Source organism: Petaurus breviceps, unplaced genomic scaffold, assembly GCF_028583685.1.
Source record: "Petaurus breviceps papuanus isolate PSGF00001 unplaced genomic scaffold, PetGlider_PUasm1.0 90763, whole genome shotgun sequence".
NCBI lineage: Eukaryota > Metazoa > Chordata > Mammalia > Diprotodontia > Petauridae > Petaurus > Petaurus breviceps.
The window spans coordinates 6,859,857-6,882,947 of record NW_027187340.1 but is presented as its reverse complement, the minus strand read 5'-3'; the positions used below and the strand labels follow the sequence as shown (position 1 = coordinate 6,882,947).

Here is a 23,091-nt window from a genome sequence, read left to right as displayed (position 1 = left end):
GTTAAGCTTTGGGGATATTTAAACACAGACAAGATAGTACCTGGCTTCAAGGTACTGGCCCTCTAAAGGGAGAAGACAACACATAAAGGAAAACTAGACAGGTAGACTACCTATATCATGACATAAGATGGACATTGTTGGGAAGTGGTGGTAGATAACTTGGTTTCTCCTGAAGAGAAAGATCAATGTTGATCTATAAGAGCCAGGGGATTCAAGGGCAAAATCCATTAGTTTATCAATAGTACTTACTTTTTGTTATGTTTCTCTGCAGTAAAAATAATTATTTTTGTGAGAAGTATAAGATATAGATGGCATGTTAGAAAATATATGCATTATATTAATCCATACTTCATAATCACATATATAATTTTATCACAAAATACCAACACAAGTTGCCTTACTACATGCTTTCCAGGCTTTCCCAGGCTTTCCCAGGCTCTTAGTAATTTGAAGTGAAAATGCTATCCCTCACTGTCCTAGGAAATTTCATTTTCTACAGAATATTGGAAAGTTTCAGATTTAAAAATTTTAATATGTACAATATAAATCCTCCTTTAAAGTCCTATTTTGTTACCTCAAGGAAGCAAAGAAACTACCGGGAATTCTTAAAGGCCATGCCTTTACAAAGGACAAATTCTGAGCAGTCCTATCAGAACTGATAATCTTTGACAGAACAGCAATGAATGAATGACCAATCTACAGAATTTCAGACAAGCTCTGCCACTAAGGATTGACCATGACGTGGTTATGATACAGTAGAAAGAACACTAGAGGGGCAGCCAGGTAGCACAGAGAGTAAGAGCATCAGCTCCAGTGTTGAGAAGACCTGGAGATCGAATCCCGGGCTCAGACACTTAGCACCCACCCAGAAACACCTGGCCATGTAACCTTGAGCAAGTTACTTAACCCCAATTGCTTAGGGGCGGCCAGGTGGCTCAGCGAGTAAGAGCACCAGCTCCAGTGTCAGGATGACCTGGATCAAATCCAGGCTCAGATACTCACGCACCACACCCAGAAATAACTGGCTGTGTAACCTTGAGCAAGTTACTTAACCCAATTGCTTTAAAAAAAAAAAAAAAGAAAGAAAGAAAGAACACTAGAATCCCAAAGCCTGAACTCAAATCTCAATTCTGCCTCTTACTACTAGTATGAACTTGGGCAAGTCACATGATTTCTCTGTTCCAGTTCCTCAGTTTCCTCATCCATAAAAAGAAGGGATTACCTTATAAATGATTGCCTACCTATACTACTCTAAAGTTATGACCTTGTGATCCGAAGAATTCCCCTGCTAAGCAGTGGTTGCAATTTGCTTTGATGAATGGAGTACCCAAACCAATAAAAAAAAATGTTTAAGTATGAAAGTAAAGAATATTTTGGTATGCTCTATACATAGTGACATGGAATACCACTGCAATCAGCTTTAAGGTAATGAGTGAGTTTAGATTTTTGAAGGTTATAGTTTTAATATCATAAAATTAGATAAGAATGTTGAATATTCCAAGGTCTCAGAAAAAGTTTTAAAATATGTTAAGCAAAGAGGGGAGGCAGGGAAGAGCTAGTATAGAGATGACTAGGCATACATACTTTTTCCAGAATGCCTCCTTTTGGCAGGGTTCTGATGCCTTAGCAATCAGTTTTTATAACAAAGCCCTGGTCAGCAGAGAAGTCATTTGCTGAGCAGAGACAGAATCCATTTTCTACAACTTTAAATTGCTTTGTAAACTACAGGAGAGAAAATCTGGCATAAAACTGTTTTGACCCAAGCCAGGAAAGTGAGCTCCCCAAACCCAATCTTTTGGGTTCTTTTAGGAACTCAATCCTAATTTGTTAGAAGAAGGTCAGAACAATAATCTGAAACTAGAGTATGGAAATGACCAACTCATCTGTCAGACAGAGATTCAAAAGTCTAGAACATGGTCACCAATCTGCTGCAAGTGAAAAAGACTGTAGAAAGGGCATGGATCCACCTTCAAACCTTCTTCCAGTTATATGGTGCAGTGGTTAGAGTTCTGGGCCTCATACACTTACCAGCCATGTGACCTTTGGCAAGTCACTTAATTTCTGCCTGACTCAATTTCATTGACTATAAAATGGGAATAATAATAGCACATCCCTGACAGAGTTATGAGGTTCAAATGAGATTACATTTGTAAAGCACTTAGCATAGTGCTTGGCACATACTAGATTCTTAACAAATTCTTGTTTCCTTTACCCTTTTTCTTTTCCCTGGGTCCTGTACCCCTTCTATGTATGTGTCCTGCATATTAGCAAATCATAGACATGAAGCAGTTAAAAGAAGGGGAGGCATTCCAGAGAGAATTAATAATATTCTGGGGAGGGGGGAAATTCCAAGCAGAATGGGATGGCGAAATAAAGGGATGAAGTATGGGAAGGTACTTTGATGAGGAAACTAGGTCTTAAACTTGACTTAGTCAAGGCCCGTCTCTAACAGTACTGGCCCTATGGACTATATTTATAAAGAAGTAGATGGGAAAAAAGGAAAACTGAATATTTAACAAAGAGAAGGTAGCAAATAGAGTCATATCAGACATATATGGGTGCTTAACATTTGCTTCTAAAAATTGCTAGAGATGTGGTTACAAATCCTTCAGTGTACAATCAAAATATGTTGCAAAGTCTCCTCCAGGAATAATGAAAAAGTCACAAAGATTAATAACATCATGCAGATAGAATTATCAATGTAGAACAAGGAGGGTTATATAATAGGGGAAAAAATAAATTCTTCACATCTAGTAACTAACTTTTACCTTGTCTCAACCCATTCCCTCCAGGTCCTTCCAATTCCCCCTCTTATGCAACAAGGATCTGAATTCATCACAGTTTATTTTCACCATAATTTGGTTCTTTAGACCCCTTTCTCCTCAAATACATAATACTTTTCTTGTCACTCCATTGAGAGGTGCAAGGGATTACTTTCAGGATTACTATAAGTATCTGTGGTTCTTGGCATTGATCCACAGCCCTCAGGATAATTTCCACCTCTGAAACCATGATGATTTTTTTCCCTTCCTTTCCCCTCTTTACTTCATTTCTTAAAGTAAATTCACTGGTTAAAAAAGAACATCTACCATGATGTACAGCTACAAACTCAAAATCTAAATCACAGAACAATCAAAAAGCCCAACATCCTACTTCTGAACTTATGCGTAGGAATGCCTATTAGATCACCCATCTATAAGATCAAGCAGGAGGGGGTAGGGGAGAAATTCACAACTATTCTTCCTGGTTTATCTGTTTCTGATCCAATTCTATGTGAAGGGCTGTATCTCTCAGTTTATGATGGCACTTAGCATATCACCAAATAAAAAGATTTATTAATGATAATAATTAAATGACTTCTTTCATTTCTTGAAGAGAATATTTCACAGTATAACAGCTCTGACAATCACAAAGCACTTTCTAAGTCTTCCTCTAACCCCTAATTATTCTTCCTCATTAAAATTATTCGTCAACACACAATTACTCTCCCCAGTGCTATATGCCACTAGTTATTTAGTAGCCTCCCCCAGTTTTCCTTTTAATTTCCTCTTAATTTTCCTTCTCTTAGAAGACAGTGGCATAATAAAATAATAACATATTTATGTGATGTTTTTCAGGTTGGCACTCATGCATTATCTCATTTGATCACCACAACAACCCTTTAAATTAAGTACTATAAGTATTATTATCCCCATTGTATAGCTGAGATAACTGAGGATCCAAGAAAGAATGTGACTTGCCTCCACAGATTACAAGTTGATAAGTACCAAGTCTACCAGATTGGAATTTAAGCTTTTCTGGACTCCAAATTAAGTGCTCGTTCCCCGTTCCCCTATCCCCCTTACATGCTGTCTCACCACCAGAGTGATCACATTATCCTATAAATCCGCAGAGGATGCTATTTTTAAAATATACATCTTTCATGCAACCTAAGATTCTAAAATCCACTATCAGAATATCCCAGCTTTGAAGAGGGCTAAATTATGTGCATCCCTTCCCCTTCACAATCTTACCAATGCCTATGAAGATGAAAGGCAAAGGGCAAAAGTGCTGGGCCCCATCCCAATGCCATTTCCTCTCAGGCCTCATCCAGAATAACTCTTCTATAGACAGTCCACCAATCCTGCCAGCACTCTGTGATTAGCCATTGTCCAACAGGCTGCCCTGGTTCTCTTTTGGTGGCTAATCCTAGGAACTGTGACAGTGATGAGCAGAAAGAACAGTCCAGTATTTAAAATTTGTCAGCACTGTCCCATAACTCATGATTTGAGCTTTAGCCGGTCAAAATGAAAGGTGAAAGTGACCCTCTGTGGGAATGTAGCTTCTGTCTTCAAATAAGTGGTTCTGAAATCTGAGAGAGCTTCTCAACCTTCCCTAAAAAAATCCTCAGGTATTAATTTAAGCAGTAAAATATTCATACACACCAACAGCTAATTTTACACTTCTTGGATTAAGATTGTGAAGGACGAATAATCCATCTACCCATATCTTATGACTACCACCTTCCTTATGACTTCCCCATACTTCTTCAATAATATCTTCTTTCCAAGTATCTCCTCACTCCCTTCAGAAAGTAGTGCTATATTTTCCCAACCCACTGGAAAGGTAACATTCTTTTGTAAAGATTACTTTGAATGAAAGTTTGTCTCTTATTCATTCCATGATAGTATTTTGTGGGGAATTTCTGGGCAGTTTAGTCTTAGGAGTATTGTTTGGGGGAAAGTTAAATGACTTTACCCAGTATCATATAGTCAGGATATGTCAGAGGCAACACTTGAACCCAGGCCTTCCTGTCCCAGCCTGAATCTTTAGCCAATATGCCACACTGTCTCTCATTTCAAGTTTACTGAGATTAAAAAAAAAAAAAAAGAATTTCATTAATCCATTTTCCACAACACTTACACCATCCAAATGGTCAAAATGTTATAGTCTCTGCTCCAGGGGAATTATACAGCAAATAGTGTTTCAGTAGAAATATACAGCTTTTGCCCAAGTGGCCCAGATAAATTGAAAACAATGTCATCCTGATTTAAAGCAAAATCACTCTCACAAACCTACCTCCAGAAAAGCTTTAAATAAAAGAAACTATTACACATAAGAAACATGTTACACAATCTTAGGTGACAGTAGTTTCTTAATGTGGTTAATTTCTTATGAAAATGCAGTATTCCAGATGACAATGAACGGAATTTCCTTTCATTATTATAATAAAAACTAAGCTTTATTTAGAAAACTTGAAAAAGATCCATGTCTTGACTTTTTGCCAGATTTCAAGTTTGATTATTTTTTTAAACGTAAGAGGCAATCAAAACCTGGTGTTATACTGTTATTGGTGGAGCTATAAATTGGTTCAATCATTCTGGAAAGCAATTTGGAATTGTGATAGTAATGGCAATTAAAGATTCCCCTGTATTGGCTTGGTTTTCAAATTGATTGTGTTAAAACCCAGAGTTTGTTAATCCCACCTGTGGGATGGGCTTGTTGATGTGAAAAGAAAGTCCTGAACTGGGAGGAGCTGGTGATGTAGATTTGGAGAGACACTAAGAGAGAGGGGGAAGATCTTTTTGGAAGCAGCACCTCGTGGAGAGAGAGAGACTAAGAGAATTGCTGGTGGCCGCTTTGAATTGCCCTGGACTTTTGAGACCTGCCCCCTGAGCTGCCAAGGACTGAGGAGACATGGCTGTTTTGCTGGTACTTTGTCTGTCTGTTTTGATGTTGTTTTGCCAGATTTGTCCACTGGTGAAAGACAGTCCTTTTGTTGAAGAAGTCCTGGAACCTGGCTGTTCGCTAAGAAGCCCTGAGACTGTCCTGCAGACAGAGAGTGAATACTGTCCACTGGTGAGGGACAGTGCTGTTGTTGCAGGGGTCTGGAGACTGTCCTGCAGACAGAGTGAATACTGTCCACTGGTGAAGGACAGTGCTGTTGTTGCAGGGGTCTGGGAGCCTTTCTGTTGGTTCAGAAGCCCTGAAGAAGGATTTTCTTGTTGTATGTTTACAGAAATCCTGGGAGAGGGCTTTGCTAATGTGTTCAGGGGTTCTAGGACTGTTCTACAGACAGAGGATGAATTGATGAAGGGACTGGCAATGTATCTTGTGGTCTTGCTGAGCCTTGTCTCCCCAGGAACTAAGATTGCTGAGAACTTGCCTCATGTCAAGATGAAGAAAAGACCTCCATTTGGGTATTAAGTGCTGTGTTTAAACTTGATGTAACTCTGGGGTAGATTCAATTGTGATCCAGGGGTGGGGAACTTTTGACCTTATTGTGCTCTGTGATTGACAAATGAAGGTACTTTACCTATGTTTGGAAACTAATCTCCATTTGAGAAGAGGGGTTTTGTGGTGGACTTAATTAAGGTATAGCCTAGGGTTGGAGTAGTATTTAGAACAGGGACTTTGTAATTGATTGAATGATTGGAAGATCCTGGGGTGGGGTAGTACTTGGAGATTATTTAATCACACTTAGTAAATGCTGTATTTTGAATGATGTCATGTTTTGATCTTTTCTGTTCTGGGTTTGTTACTGAATAAAATAGAGAGCACCTATGCTGGTATTTTGAACCTGGGAAGTTGCCTTTGCTTGGTATTACATTACAGGAATCACGAAAACAGTAACTATTTTTCTGACCCAGAGATCCTACTGTTTCATATATAATCCAAGGAGGGCAAAGATACAAGAGAGGTATCCTTTCCAACTACAGAAAAAGAGCCTCAGGCCAGTCTTATTTTGTGGTGCTTTGAAAGAGATTCAAAATACTGTGGTGGTCTAAGAGTAGACTAGGTTTTGCTACCATGAAGAAACTATGGGAAAACCTATCCCTATGGAAAAGAATGCTGCACCTAGGCAGAACAATGGAGAGCATCTTCTCAAAATCCACTCCTATAACCTGTAGGATTTGTTCCAAGAATGCTGTGTTTCTATAACCTTCAACCTCCTAACTTTGCATTTTACTCTCCCAGCCCTGTATAATACTAAGCACCCTGCCATTCATCTTTCAATTTTGTTCCGCCTCCAATTTGTCATTTGTCTCCTGAACTGAGAGCTGTGAGCCTATAAATTAGTTATTTATATGCTAGTTAGAAAGAAGCATGTTTGTAAGACCTGTTTGAATGTTCATGGTCCAATTCTTCCCTTGTGTATACAAATAATGAAAATACCTTGAGACTAAGCCAGGAAAATGTAGAGTACTAAATTGATTCTACAATACACCAAAATATTTATAATAGCACTTTTTGTCAAAGCAGAAAACTGGGGGGAAAAAAAGCAAATGTCCATTAATTTCAGAATGGTTAAATAAATTGTGAGACACAAAAGTGTTGGGATATTATTATGCCATAAGAAACAATGCATATGGATAGAAAAAAGCATTGAAAAACTTATATGAACTGATGCAAATCAAAGTAAGTAAAGCCAAGAAAACAAAATACAAAAAGACTATAAAAATGTCAATGAAAAAAATTATTTCAAAATGATTACTGACATTGAATTTGAATGTTTGAAAATTGAAACAGAATGTTTTGAAATTATATAGCACAACTTTGATTCTCTATTGAAGATACGGCCAACAATGGGTGTAGAAATTGCATATAGTGTCTTATTTTTTATGTTGACCGGTTTTTACTGATTTTTTCCCTTTTGCCTTCTTTCCTTCCTTTTTTCCTTCCTTCCTTCTTTTCTTTCCTTCTTTTTTTTTTTATAAAGGAAGACTTTCTGGGAGAAGATGGGGAAAAATGCAGGGAAGGAAAACCTAAGTGATATAAAGACAAACTATATCAACAACAATCTATTAAAAAGTACAATTGTGTTATATGACTGTAATGGAATATTACTGCACCTTGAAAAACAAATATGAAGACCATAGGAAAGCATGGGAAGACTTCTGTGAACTGATGCTAAAGGGAAATTATGGAAAAAAGAAGTAAAATTCTACTTTATGGGTTCACATTTGCTTTCTCTAACACAAAATGCTGAGAAGAGCTTTGAAACTTTCTGTGACTCTTATTTTATGTGGGCACCACTAGAACTAAAATCTTTGGACATGTTCTCTCCCAACTAGAATTTAGCAAAATTGCCTTATTTTTAAAAAAAATGAAAAAAAGCCAATATATTAATGGGCAAGGAATTTCTGCCAGAGAATGTCAAGATTCAATACAACCACCACCACCTGCCACCATGGAAATGGTTGCTTTAAGAAACACTGCAATTCATTCACCTGACATTTAAGGTTGCAGTCCAGAAAGTTGGAACCTTTTTTATTCATGCTTATTCTCTTCCTTGTCCCCTTGTACTTCCTCCTTAATAATTAAATAGTCTCAAGTCTGTTATACAAGCTCTCAGCCATCCTTCTATCCTGCTACCCAACCTTTGCAGCTTATTCTTTCATTATCATTTAGGCTGACATTACTGTGATACCTATCTTGACTCCCATTGCATTCTGATATCATAAAGCCTTAGCTATTAAGCACGGTGAAAGGCTATTCCTATTGCTTACAAGGCAATAGGAGTTACCTAGGTTGCTGGGCCTAGAGTAAGGAAGTCCTAAGTTCAAACCTGGCCTCAGACATTCAGTAGTTAGTTGTGGGACCCTGGGCAAATAAGTCACTTAAACTCTGTCTCCATTTTCTCAACTGTAAAATGAGGATAATAATAGCAACTACCTCACAGGACTGTTGTAAGAATCAAATGAGATAATATTTGTAAAGTGTTTAGCACAGCTGGCATATAGTAGGTGCTTAAAAAATGCTCATTCCCTCTCTCCTTCTTCCTTTATAATAAGAAGTAGCACAGCATAGTAAAAAGAACACTGGGGGTGACTAGGTGGTACAGTGAATAGAGCACCAGCCCTGGACTCAGGAGGTCCTGAGTTCAAATTCAGCCTCAGACAGTTGACACAACTAGCTTGTGACCTTGGGAAAGTCACTTAACTCCAGTTGCCCTGCATTCCCCACTCCAAAAAAAAGCAAAAATTAAAAAAAAAAAGAACACTGATCTTGAAGTCAAAAGTTCCCATCCCAGTTCTTCTACTGATTATTTATGCAAATATAAGCCCCATTTTAAAATGAGAATAATCTGGATCCAATAAACATTTATTAAGTGCCTACTGTTATGCATGCAAGGCACTGTGCTAAGCCCTGGGTATACAATTAATAAAAAGAAAAACAATCCCTTCTGTCAAGGAGCTTGCAATTTAAAAGGCAGGACAATACACAAAAGAAGACAGGAAAGCAGGAAATGGGGTAGGGATGGGATACCAAGAGGTAAGCAGCACAGGGGCTTCTTGTTTTGGGGAGTAGGGCACCAAGCGTCCAGTTTCTGCCTTCTAAAAGGAAGACATTAGGAGGGGTTTGGTACTCTGCCTTCTAGCCTTCCAAGCAGAGTGGAAAGAATATTTACATTATGTACTTTATAAGGTTGTATTAAAGTGTTTTGGAAACCCCACACCCTAATGGCATTAATAGTAATAATAATAAGGACAACAATGAAAGTGACGATCAAATGATAACTAGTTAAAGCAACTGGTAATGGTGAGAGGTTTGTTCCTCTGGGTTAGAAGGGCTGAATTTCCTTTCTTTTTTTTTTTCCTAGAAAAGCAAAAACTCAGTTAAGCAAAATGGGATCTAAATGTATAAGCCTAGAAAAAACTTAAGGAATAAAAGAGACAAGATCTATTAAAGCCACAAATATCAGAACAGGTATTAATCTTAAATGTCATTGGATATTATTTCTTCTTGTTCAGTGTGTCCAACTCTTTGTGATGCCGTTTTAGTTTTCTTGGCTGGAATGGTTTGTCAGTTCCTTCACCATTTCATTTTATAGATAACAAAACTGAGGTAAACAGGGTAAAGTGACTTTCCCATGATAGTTAAGTATCTGAGGCTGGATATGAACTCAAGAAAATGAGTCTTCCTTACTGCAAACCCAGTGCTCTATTCTCTGTGCCACCTACTTGTCCCATTTTACTTCTAGAGTCAGAATGTCAGAGCAAAAAGTATGTTTAAAGTCACCATTTAATCTACAGCGAGGTCCGAATTGATGTGAATAATGAATTTTCTGAAATGGTTCTACATATTCAATTTAGAACTATTTTTAAGTATTATTCTGTAAAATATGGTCAATGCAATGGAAATACAGTTCAAAGGAAAGAATTCAAATAATACAACTATTTCTAGGGCTTTGTTATTCACTCTATTAGAGATCTAGGTGTAATTCCCTATTTTACAGAGGGGGCTCAAAGTAATGACATAATTTGCTTAAATTCAAACAATTAATAAGTGATTAAGGCTAGATGATATCTCCAAAGGAGACCTGGGCCCCAGACCCAGCTTTCCCACTCACTGTGCTAGCTCATCTACTTTGGAAATCTCATTCACTCATATTGCTTCCTCTACCCTGATGACTCACAAAGCTATACTTTTGGCCTTACCTGCACTTGCCCCAAACTCTCTCTCAACATCTCCAATTTTCTATTGAACATTTCCACTTGGATGTTCACTATATTATGGCAAATCCAGTGTCTAAAACCAAATTTATCATTTTTCTTTTTTCCCCAATACTGGTTCCATATTAAAAGTCATTTTCCATTCACTCTGTATATATCTTCTATGTACATGCTGTATTTAGAATGTAAGCTTCCTGAATGTAGGAACTATTTCTGCTTTTTTTTTTTTGAATCAGCACTTAGCATAGCATGGCGTCTGGAAAACAGTAAATGCTTATAGATGGATTGATGGGTTAAATGGTGCCACCCTTCTCCCAGTCACCTAGACCCAAAATTTCAGTCATCTTTGATTCTTTCCTTTTCCTCAGTGCTCACATACAAATGTTACCAAATCCCATGGATGCTCCCTTTGTAAAGTGTTTCATAACTGTTCTTTTTATACCTACCTTCCTTTCTATTTCTGCTGCTGTTGCCTAAATGTACATTCTTCTCAACTCTTACCTAGAAAACTACAATAGCTTCCTATAGGTTTTACTGACTCTAGTCTCTTTTCATCTACCAGACTAATCTTCCTTAAAAAAAAAAAGCCCCCTCCCCCTAAAAAAACTCCCAAATACACACACACACACAACAAACACACATAACACTTTGTGGTATGGTGGATAAAACACTAAACTTGGAGTCACAAAGACCTGAATTCAAATCCTCCCTGTCTCAGATATTAGTTGTTTAACCTCGGGTAAATCGCTTAATCCCTTTCAGATTAGATAGTGAATGTTAAGAGTATTAATCCAACAGAATTGTGGTAAGGATCAAATAAGACACTATATGCAAAGCACTGTCTAAGTGTTTTAGATATTTATGTGTAAATGTTAGGTATTATTATCATGTCACTTACATGTTCAAAAACCTCCAAATCTCTAAATCTCTCCACTACCAAAAAGATGAAGTCTGAACTCCTTAGCATCATTCAAAGCAGCCAGTTGGCAAAGTGGATGAAATACGGGGTCTAGAGTGAAGAAGATCTGAGATCAAATCCTGCCTTAGACACATTCTAGCTATGCGGCCTTGGGCAAATCACTGAACATCTTTCTGCCTCAGTACACTCAACTGTAAATGATAATAACAGTACCTATCTCAAAAGGTGGTAAGGATCAAATGAGATGTTTGCGAAGCGCTTATGCACAGTGCCTGGCACATACATATGAGGGGCTTAATAAATGCTTGTTTCCTTCCTTTCTCAACAGTCTGACCTCCATCCACTTCTCATTATTGTCCCCTACTGCTTCCTCATACCAGTCCCTTGTGTTTGGCAAACTGGAGTCTTTACCAGTACCTTAAAAGCACCTTTCACTTTTCTATCTCCAGAAGAAATATTCTGCCTTTGCACATACACATCACCCTCATCTGGGATGCTCTCTATCCTCTTAATTTGGCCATCTTCTCTCCATTCTTCAGTGCCTGGATCTCTCTTCCTTAAAGCCTTGCAAGATTACTTGAGCCCACAAGATTCCTCTCTTCTCTGATCTCATAGGACACTTGCTATTTCTACAACTGATTTAACAAACACATATCTAGGTTGACTTTGTATTTCATTTTCTTTCTTTCTCCAGTTAAATTATAAACTTCTTGAGGGCAGAGGCAGTTTCTTGATCATCTCTGTATTATTCACAATGGCCAGCACAGCATTTTGAACACACTGTATGCTAATAAATATTTGTTGATTTAATAGTTTTTCATAGTTTGCAGAAATGTACAATTTGAAAAGGGGGGGTGGCAAGGATAAATGATGAATAACCTGCATGGGTCTCATGGATTGTTAATAGTCCTAGAGGAAGACTTTTAGCACATTGGTTGCATTCTCTGTGGAGATGGCACATCTACAGGTCAACACTTAACAGTGCAAAATAAAATAAGGAGTGGGTAAGTAAAGAACAGAAAAGGTATTAGAGAGCTGGTGATAAATACTTTCCTGATTTTCAAAATAGGCAAGATAATGGAATCCTCCAACTATAGGCCATTATGTGTGACCTCCATTTTCTTGGAAAATTCTAGAACATACATCAAAGAGATGGTTAGTGAAAATGTCTAGAAGAGGAAGTGGGGGTCCCAAAAATCAAGCATAACTTTATAAAGAAGTCTTTCCAATGCCAAAATTTCCTTTTAGACACTATTAAATTGATAGATCAGTGGAATATTATAATATGTAGTATATATACTATATATTATATATGTATAATGCTATAGATATAGAGGCAGCTAGGTAGCACAGTGGATAGACAGTGGGACTTAGAGTCAGTACTTCTGAGTTCAAATACTGCCTCAGATATATACTAGCTTTGTGACTCTGGGAAAGCCACTTTATCTCTGCAAGCCAGTTACCTCATCTGTAAAATGAGAATAATACCACCTACCACCCAGGCTTGTTGTGAGGATAAAATGAGTTATAAAAATGCTAGCTATTATTTTATAAAGTTTACCTAGATTTTTGCAAAATATTTCATAAAGTCTCTCGTTCTATTCTCATAGAGAATATTGGAAGAGCTGTCAGCTAGACAATATTACAACAAGGTCAATTCAGAACTGGTTGACTGACCAGCCCCAGGAGTTGGTTGGTTGTACTTTAATGGTTCAATGTCAACTTGTAAAGAAGTTTTCTATGAAGTTTCTGAGGGATTTATGCTCATATTTTTATTAATGACCTAAATAAAGGTATTTATCCTTATCAAACATACAAGTAACTGAAACCCGGGAGGGGCCATTAATATATCAGATGACAAAAAATCCCTCACTAATAAGATGAAAATGAATAGATATTTGAGTTCAAGAAGTCAACTTCACAAGTACAATATGGGAAAGATAGGGTTGAAAAAGATATGAGAGTTTTAGTGGACTGAAAGGTCACTGAGTCAACGGGATTAATGAAATGAAATCTTGGGTTACACTAAGCTAACAAATCGTGAGTTGTATTAAGCAAGGCATAACTTCCACAAATAAGGAGATGATAGTGCTTCTCGATTCTGTACTGGTCAGATGACATCCAGAGTATTGTGCTGACTATTTCAGAACACCACATAATAGAAAAGATACAGATACAAACACCATCTCTAGGCTCCAGGCATTTTCTCTGTCTGTCTCCATACCTGGAACATTCTCCTTCCTCCACTCCAACTTCCTGGAAGACCCAAATAAAAGCCCATCTTCAACAGTAAACTTTCCCTGCCATTAATTCCAATGCTTTCCCTCTTTTAATTATTTCCTATTTATCCTGTAAATAGCTTCTTCTGTTTATATTTGTTTGCATGAGGGCTCCCCCATTAGATGGCAAGATCCTTGCAGGCAGGGAGTCTTTTTGCCTCTTAATATTCTCAGCTTTCAGTACCTCTGTGGGCACAAAGAAGGTGCTTAGTATATGTTTATTGATTGATTGAGGAAGGGAAAAAGAACATAAGAGGTCTCTGGTCCATGCTTAACTAAGCACTAGTTAATGGAACTTGAGATATTTAACTAAAAGAAGATTCAGGGGACACCAAAACTACCTTTTAAATACTTGAAAGACTCTCATATGGAGAGATTGGAGTTTTCTGTTTTGCCCCAAAAGGCAGAACTAGGAGCTATGGGTGGAAGTTACAAAGAAGCAAACTTAGGGATGATTTATAAAAGAACCTACTAATGATTAGAACTGCCCCAAAGTAGAGCAAGCCTGGACCTCCCAGGAAGATTAAGTAGAAGTTTGAAGACAGAGGTCAAGGGTGTCATATTCTTTTTAGGTTATGGGTTGGAATAAATGGCCACAGAGGTCTGAAATTTACTGATTCTAGTTGTGGTCTGCACTGCTGGAGGGTCATGTGGGACACTGTGAACTCATGGATCCAGTCACATGTAAGTATTAGATGCCAGCTAGTTAATCTAGGTGGCACAGTAGTAAATAGGGCATTAGGCCTGGAGTCAGGAAGACTCATCTTCCTAAGTTTAAATCTGACTGTTGACAAGTACTAGTTGTGTGACTCTGGGCAAGTCATTTAACCCTGTTTGCTTCAGTTTCCTCATCTGTAAAATGAGCTGGAGAAGGAAATAGCAAACCACTGTAGCATCTTTTCCAAAAAAACCTTAAATGGGGTCTGAAGGGTATGACATGGCTAAAAGCACTGAATAACAACAGTTAACCTGAAGTTCAACTCCAATGGACCTGAAATCTCATTCTCTCCAAAGATCAGCTCATCACCCACCCAGGTCTGCCTATCCTGGAAAACTCTCAGCCTGGGGAAAGTATTCACCAAGAGGTTCCCTGGGCTCTCACAAAAGCAAATCAATCAACTCACCTTCATTTACAAAAAAGTTAATTCTTCATTTTAGCTCAAGTATATTTTTATAATGATTTCATAAGCCATCAATCATAAATCTTGAAAGATCTGACATTTCCTCTTGTAGAAAAACTCTAACAAGGTAGCTTTCTTTAGGGAAGGGAAAAACTTGTATTAAGGTCAAAACAGAACTTCACAAAACAACCAATAGTTTTAATCTGCTTTTGATCCAGTGTTATCCTGCAAGTTAACCATCTAATGAGCACTATTTTATCAGATAATTAGAGTAGTCAAAATCAGGAAGCAGAGTATTATCAAATCATTATTTTAAGTTATTCTAAAAGCAAAAATTTCAATTTCAAAAAGCCTTCCATTCACATACTCTGAGTGAGAAAATTATTTTTAAGGTGAAAAAAAACCACCACGTAATTCAACTGAAACTGCAAAGGAGAAAAAAAAACATACAAATAGAAGTTCACAGAGTTTTCCTTGATAATTCACCTAGCATCATGCATATATTCTCTGTAGTGTTACCAAAGTTACACCACCAGGGCCTCCCTTTGACCTTGGGAACCCAGTTCACTAAATTACTGCAAGGTTTTTTGTTTCATTTATTATTAGTTCATAGTATCTGCATTGCTGTAGTATTTGTTAGGAATATCATCAGTGTGAGTTTGCAGCAAATCTACAGTAAAAATGCCCCCTCCTCCCAAATGAAGTGGGGGACAAGAACTAGATACAAAATGAATGTTATTTAGAGGTTAGATTAAAAAAAAAAAACAATAAATACACTCAAGTATATCTAGGATCTAAATAGTCCTATGGGGCTAAGGGGCTGGTATTAGTTAGAGGAGATTTGTTTAAAGTTCTGTTCCTTACCTTATATGACATGATTTTTAAAAAGACAATGCTCAGTTTTAAAATAGAAATAGTAGTTGTAAGAATGAGAGGGGACCCCTTATACAGCTTTCCCCAAAAGGGGGTAAATTAACTTGACTGCCACTGGGTTTTACTCAATCTCATGCCATTCCTATCTATTATGTAATGCTGGGCTACAGTCCTAAGCTAAGTCTGTATGTTTAAGCTCCTACATAGGAGATTTATCACAGCTGGTACCATAAAATCCGTGTCTGATCCCAACTTCCGAAAACAAGCAAATGCTTTGTAAAGGTGCATATATAAAGTAAATAGGATTTTAAAAATTGCTGGTTTCATGACTTTCCTTTCCGATTCTTCCCGCAGCTGACCTCTGACCTCCCCTTTTCTTCTTCTCTTCCCATTCCCCTTCCCTTCAGCATCCCCAGTGACACAATCTTCAGGCAGACTACTTGCTCAATGCAGGGAAAGCTCGTCTTGACTGCAATGCAAACCCTGTCCCGAGATGAACTGGGTAAGGCAGACATGTCCCCAGCAAAGTGTGAATGAAAACTGAGGGCTGCAGGGTAGGAAGAAGAGATGGGCAAGAGAGGTGCAACCTAGGTACAGAAGAAGCGAATTCGCAACTTCCCAGATTCTCGTCTCCCTTAAGGGAGCCGCTATGGGCTCCGCTCTAACAGGCTAGGATGCTCTTTCTGGCGGTTATTCTCTTCTTGCCAATTACATCAGTGCTTTTCTCATCCAGCCGCAATTCCCAGCCACACTGAAGCGAGCTGGGTGCATTAGGCAGCGTGGGGGAAATGAGACTAGACGAATGCAGGAGTGTCTGCCAAGCGGCTGGAATTCCCAGTCACCCGGGCAAAAACGGGGGAGGGAGGTTTTAGGAGGATGAGAAAGGAGGGAAGGGCGACACGGAGGGGAAAACCGTGGCACACAACCTCCCACCCTGCCCACTCCGCCGTCCCCACCCAGCCAGAAGAGGGCTAGGGAAGGAACCTCGGCTGTAGGAGGAAGGACACACGCCCCCGCCACTAACCCAAACCCCTGTGTCGGTCCAATGAGGGGGGGAGGGGAGGATAGGCATTCGCGTAGTGGAGGAGCAGAGACCCCTTAATCTGTCTAGTGCGGACAGGCTGCAGGTTGCAGGAGGCAACCTTCCTACCCTGCGGCCCCTCCGCCCACCTCAGAGTCCTCGGATCCCTGGACACACACAATGCAAATCCAGAGTCCCTCAGTGCGTGAAGAGTCGACAGCAAGGGACCGTCGGGGCTTCACCCTGATTTCCCCCACCTCTGGTCCCCCGGCCCCCATTCCCCGGAGAGTGGCTCCCACCTGCAGGTAAAGAAGAACCGCCCCGAGCCGGGCCGAGTCCAGTAGCAGGAGGAGATAGCGGGAGCCGGAGAGGTTCCGGCCGGACTGGATGGGGGAGCCGCCTGCACCCAAGTCTCAGTCACCCCAGACAGCAGCAGCGGCTCCTGCGCCTTCAGTGGTCCGCCAAGCCGCAGCCCCTCCTCTCCCGCGGGCGGGGCAGGAATTACAGGGCGGGCTCTGGGTCCCCGCCCCCTGGCTCCCCGGGGTGGAGGAGATGCCCCCGGGCGGTGGGGCGGGAGAAGCTGAAAGATGCTTGGGACTGCCTGCCACTGTCTGCTGTCGGCCGCAGTCCCCGCCAGGTCCCGGGTGCCCCTCCCTGCAGCGAAAGAGGCTCGGGAGCTACGGACGGGGCGGCGCCAAGACCCGGACGCATGGAGCTTCCAGAGCCCCGGAGCGGGATTTACTTCCTGGGCTTGCGACCAAGTGGGCACCCTTGGGAACCCGGAGACTCTGGAAATCACCTGCCCCAGAGATTCTCTCCGGGCTTCGCCAGGCCTGTCTTACGGGCCTGGGCAGCGGTATAGGGGTCCTAGCGCTAAACAAAACAGAGAAGCTGGCCCCGGCACCAGCTCGTGTTATGGCCCAGAATTTCTCCGGCCCCGCAGGACCCGAGTTGCACCAGCAGAGTGTGCGAGCTGGTTCAAAACCAAACAGAAACCCTTTAGCCTGAGCCTGGGGCTCCTGCCAAAACCCAGCCCTCAAGGGTACCCTATAAAAGGCCGACTGTCAGACGGACTACTCGGAAGCTTGTGCTTTCTCCCTAGTTCGCTCTCAATCAGAAAGGTAAAACTCCCCAGGCCAAAGCAAACCGTGTAGTCCTGCAGGGTTGTCCAAGTTGGAAGCTAGTTTGACCCCAGATTAGTTGTATGATTTGGGTCTTTACCCACCACAGTTCTCTCCTTATAACCTCATGCTTATAAATTGTGCCTATCCTCTTAGGACCTTGGACATTCGTTCCACATTTAGGAAACTTGATGCCATACACTACTCTGAGTTTCTACGGACATTTCCTCGAGAAATTGATAGTACAGGAAAAAAGAACCCATCATCATCTCCATTCAGCCATTAAAGTATTTTTCCTAAAGGGCAGGTCCAACAAGTCACACCCGTACTCAATAAACTCTAGGGAATCCCTTTTGCCACCAGAAGCAAATACAAAATGCTCTCCGAAGCAAAAATTAGACCCTCCATGTCTTGGCTCCAGGTATTTTCTCAGGCTATCGTCAAGCCTGGAATACTCTCCCTCTCCCTCTCCCACTACTGTCTTCTCCCAGGCTTCCTTTAAGTTACATCTAAAAGCCCAGCTTCCCGAACCCCTTTTAATTTAAGTGCCTTCTCTCGGTCAATTAAAGCCCTATTTGTCCAGTATATAACTTGCTTTGTATTTGTTTGCAAGTTGTCTCCCGCATTGGAATGTAAGTTCCTTGAGGGCAGAGACTGTCTTTTTCCTCTTTTTGTAACCTGAGCATTTAGCACTGTGTCTAGCACGAAATTGTTCAATCTCGACTCTTCTTGACCCCATTTGGGGTTTTCTTGGCAAAGATACCAGATCGGTTTGCAAATTTCTTCTCCAGTTCATTTTACAGATAAGGAAATGAGGCAAACAGGGTTAAGTGACTTGCCCAGGATCACATAGCTAGTAATCCTCTGAGGCTATATGAGAACTCTAGAATAGTCTTTCTGTCTCTAGGCCCAGCCCCGAATCCTTTTGCACCACCTAACAGTACTTAGCACAAAGTAAACACTTCTTAAATATTTAGATTGATTTATAGCAAACTAAGGCTTAGAAAAGTTAAATGATTTCCCTGTGGTCACACAGCTAGTTTTAAAGACACTTCCTTGGAGGATTTGGTTCTACTAAACTGAACGCTCTTTAATAGGCAACAAACAGTAAGGGTAGTAAGGTTTTGTCTCTACATCTTTCAGACATTGTGCTATTGTAAAGATGTAGTCCACTGTGGAATATTATTGTAAAAGTGTGCTAACTTTTCCCTTCTAATATATCACAAAAGATACCCTGGAAACATGTAGATTATTCTCATGAAAATTGTGTAAACATGTCAAAATTGACATATGGAACAGTAGTTTTCTTGGGTTTTCACACTTTTGATATTTTTGTCTCCTTCAGATTCTTTGGAAATTGATGTTACCTTGGCACCCTAAAAATTTCATCACTTCTGTGATGGACTTGGGCTATCCCAGCTGTTTTTTCCATTTTCATTCTCTTTTCATCTCCATTATAAGCAGACTATATTACAGTCTGATTGTGGTAACTTTTCTGTCCTTGATAACGAAAAAATTATAAAAATATTTCTCAGCAGATATGACATAGATATAGAAAGATGGCTAGAACAGATGGTGTCCAGTCCATCCTAGCCTGCAGTTCAAAGCTATGCAGTACACCATAAGGGTTTTACATTGAGTTATCACAGCTAAACACAACAAAAATGCCTCCTTCCTTGTCACCAATTATCCAAGAATGTAAGGGGGGTAAATATCTAGAAGTTTTGGTAAATTTAGTATAAAAAAATCATCATCTCCTGTAATGCTGCTATACCACAATTTGGGGAGGGGGTAGAATTCAAGAAAAATAAAACATATTCCCTGCCCTCAAGGATCTTTCAATCTAATAAGAAAAGATTGATAAACCTGAAGAAGTGTTCTTGTAGAATCTTGGGAAACAGCTGGTTTTCTGGGACACACTCACTTTGGTCCTAAAACAAAATAGACAAATTAGAATTCTTGCAGAGTATGGTAACTATGGCAGAGAGCCGGTTCCTACTATAATTTTCACTCATCCGCTATTTGGGCCTCCTTTAGAACTTTGTAACTGATGGGAGTTGTTACTGAGTCTTGTCATTCATAAATATAATCCCAAGGCTTTGATCCCTGCTTGCCTAAGGCTGTGGTCTTGACAATGACCAGACAATTGAAAGGTACAACTCTCAAGGAAAACTCATGCTCTTATTAACTGACTTCTAAGCTCTAGTCCTTTGTTGTTATTTTTCAGTCTTTTTAGTTGTGTCCGATTCTTGGTGACCCCGTTTGGGTCTTGCAAAGGGGGTGGGGGGAAGCAAAGATTCTTGGCAAAGATGTGATTTGCCATTTCCTTCTTCAGATCATTTTAGAGATGAGGAAACTGAGGCAAACAGGGTTAAGTGACTTGCCCAGGATCACACAGCTAGTAAATGTCTGAGACTGGATGTAAACTTAGGAAGAAGAGTCTTCTTGATTCTAAGCCTAGTGCTCTATCCACTGAACCACCTAATAAAAACTTAATAAACCGTAATTGATAGAGATGACTCAGGGGTCCCTTTTTTCATTAACAATGCTATATAATTCAATTTAACAAACATTTTTCAAAAAGCCTACTATAAACTGGGCATCAGACTAGGTACTTAGGACAGATAGAAAGACAACTGAATAGCCCTTGCTCTTAAGGGGCTGAGTGTCCTGACTATTGTAATAGCCTGCTGGTTGTCTGCCTATCTTATGTCTCTCCACTCCAGTCTGGTGTGCAAATCCAGCTATGTTACCCTCATACTTAATAAATCATCACCTCCAGGATCAAATAAAAAACCTTCCATTTAGCATTCAAAGCCTTTCATAACCTAGTCCCTCTTACCTTTCCAATGTTCTTACACCTTACTCCCTGACATGTACTTACTCTTCAACACATTTGGCTTCCTTGTTGTTTTACTCCCAAGACAATCTCTTAGTTTTCTGACTTTCTTCCATGCCCAGGATGCTCTCCCTCCTTCTCTCTACCTCCTGGTTTTCTGGTTACCTTCAAATCCCAACTAAATTTCCACTTTCTACAGGAAGCTTTTCCCAATCTCTCTTAATTCTAGGGCCTTCTCTCAGTTAATTATTTCCAGTTTGTGCAATATGTAGCTTGTTTAAGCATATTTCTTAGTTACTTATCTCCCCCATCTGATTGTGAGCTCCTTGAGGACAGGGCCTGTCTTCACCCTCCCCGCCCTTTGCATCCTCAGGGGTTATCACATTCTACCCAGTACAAAGGACACCCTAAATAAATGCTTACTGACTGACTGACAAGTAAAATCCTGGTAGTTGGAGAAGAGACACAGAGAGAGAGTGTCAACAATAGGGAATATTAGAAAAAGCTATACAGCTATGATATTTGAGCTAAGGCCCAAAGGAGCTAAGGATTCTTCCAGGTGGAGTTCCAGGTACAAGGTAGGAGGAGGTGGGGAGCAGGGTGCAGGGAAATAGACTGTTCAAAGGCATGGAGATTGAAGATAGAATGCTGAGCTTGGGAAATAATCAGCTTTCTGATAAGAGTCTGTAAGGGGAAATAATGTGAAAGAAGTCTAGAAAGAAGTTAGATTCATATTGTAGCAAGGTTTAAATATCAGGCCATAGAGCGAAAGTTTATTTAAGTAATTATGGCAAGGGGAAATCTTTCTCCCTCCCTCTTCTCTCCCCCCACCCCCACCCCATATACATAGGGAGGCACTTGATAACTCTTATTCTAACAAAAAAATTTTTTTTTCTCTGCCACCAGGAAAGGACTCAGACCAAAGGAAATTTCTGTAATAAGCCGATACCATAAAACAACACTCTCACAATGTTTATTTCATTCATTCAATAAATATACATTAAGAACTGGCTTTTCTGTGTGTTGAGCATTAAATTCTAAGTGTTGTAAGGGATGAAAAGATAAATTACTGCTTCTCTTTAAAGACTACAGTCTTAAAGAGAACAGGAGACAGGTAGACAAGTAACTGATACAAAGTAGAATGTAATAAATCCTGTAAGACAGAGGCAAACTTTATGTGCTATGAAAATTCAGAAGAGAGACCATTTCAATGTGGGCCCCATTGTTTACATTATGGGAATTATGTGGGTGTGCATATACATATATGTATATACTTTTTGATGTTTTACTTATAACCGGGGACTGATTGATGAGAACCCAGTCCTGGCAATATGCATAGGGAACCCTTGTGGATATTCAGTGAGCTAATTTCTAAATGTGTTTGATAAATAGAAGGGAAGATTCAGGTCTATAAACGTTTCTTTTGTGCTTACTCTGTGTTTGCTTTGTGCTTATGGTGAAGAAAATTGAGTGCTGAGTTGGAACTGAGCACTCTGTGCAGACCTCTTTGTGGCCCTGAGTAAAGAGGAAGTAATGCTGGAAGTTTCTTGTGAGGGAGACCCTCTCCAACCTGGCCCCCATATGTTAACTTTGAAGACACACAGAGCCTATGTCACTTCTGTCCCTGTCGTGTTTTGTCCTTTTTGTTCTTAGGTAGAGTATTAGACCACTTGTGCTTTGTGAGGGCAGCTAGGCAAAGTGGATAGTCCTAGACCTGAAGTCAAGAGCTGAGGTCCAAATCTGACCTCAGACACTAGCTGAGTGATCCTGGGCAAGTCACTTAATCTCTGTTTGCATCAATTTTCCCACATGTAAAATGGCACCTGTCTCTTAGAGTTGATACGAAGATCAAAAGAGATAATAATTCTAAGTTCTTAACATAGTGTATGGCACATAGCAGGTGCTATATAAATATTAGTTATTATTGTTATTCTGAAAGATCAGAAGAGCCTGTCTAGTGTCTGAACTGGGGAAAGAAACAGTCCTAAAGAGTAATCTGTTTGACTTACCCCAAAAGTGGATAAGTCCAGAAGCAAGATACTTTGTCCTGCAAGTGAGGAAGTGTGCTTGTCCACCAACTATGCTGTATTCAGAATTAATTAAACTTGGTATACTGAATGCTTTATAACAGGGGTGGGGAACCTGGGGCCTTGAAGCCACATGTATCCTTCTAGGTCCTCAAGTGCTGCCCTTTGACTAAATCCAAACTTCACAGAAAAAATTCTCTTCCTTTATTTCCTTCTTCCTTCCTTCCTTCCTTCCTTCCTTCCTTCCTTCCTTCCTTCCTTCCTTCCTTCCTTCCTTCCTTCCTTCCTTCCTTCCTTCCTTCTTTCCTTCCTTCCTTCCTTTCTTTCTCTCTGTCTTCCTTTCTCTCTGTCTCTCTTTCTCTCTGTCTCTTTCTCTTTGTCTCTCTCTTTCTTCCTCTTTCCTTCTTTCTTTCCTTCTTTCTTTCTTTCCTTCTTTCTTCCTTCCTTCCTTCCTT

At 39.9% G+C, this 23,091-nt stretch overlaps 1 protein-coding gene across 1 annotated transcript in view; it reads right to left on the bottom strand.

Moving 5' to 3' along the window:
* The window catches only part of OSBPL6 (oxysterol binding protein like 6), a 276,138-nt gene extending 258,837 nt beyond the window's left edge, over positions 1-17,301 (bottom strand). The window contains exon 1 of the mRNA XM_069068487.1: positions 16,949-17,301. The gene's annotated coding sequence lies outside the window, so the exon portion shown is untranslated. The remainder of the gene's footprint in view (positions 1-16,948) is intronic.
* Between the last annotated feature and the right edge of the window lie 5,790 nt (positions 17,302-23,091).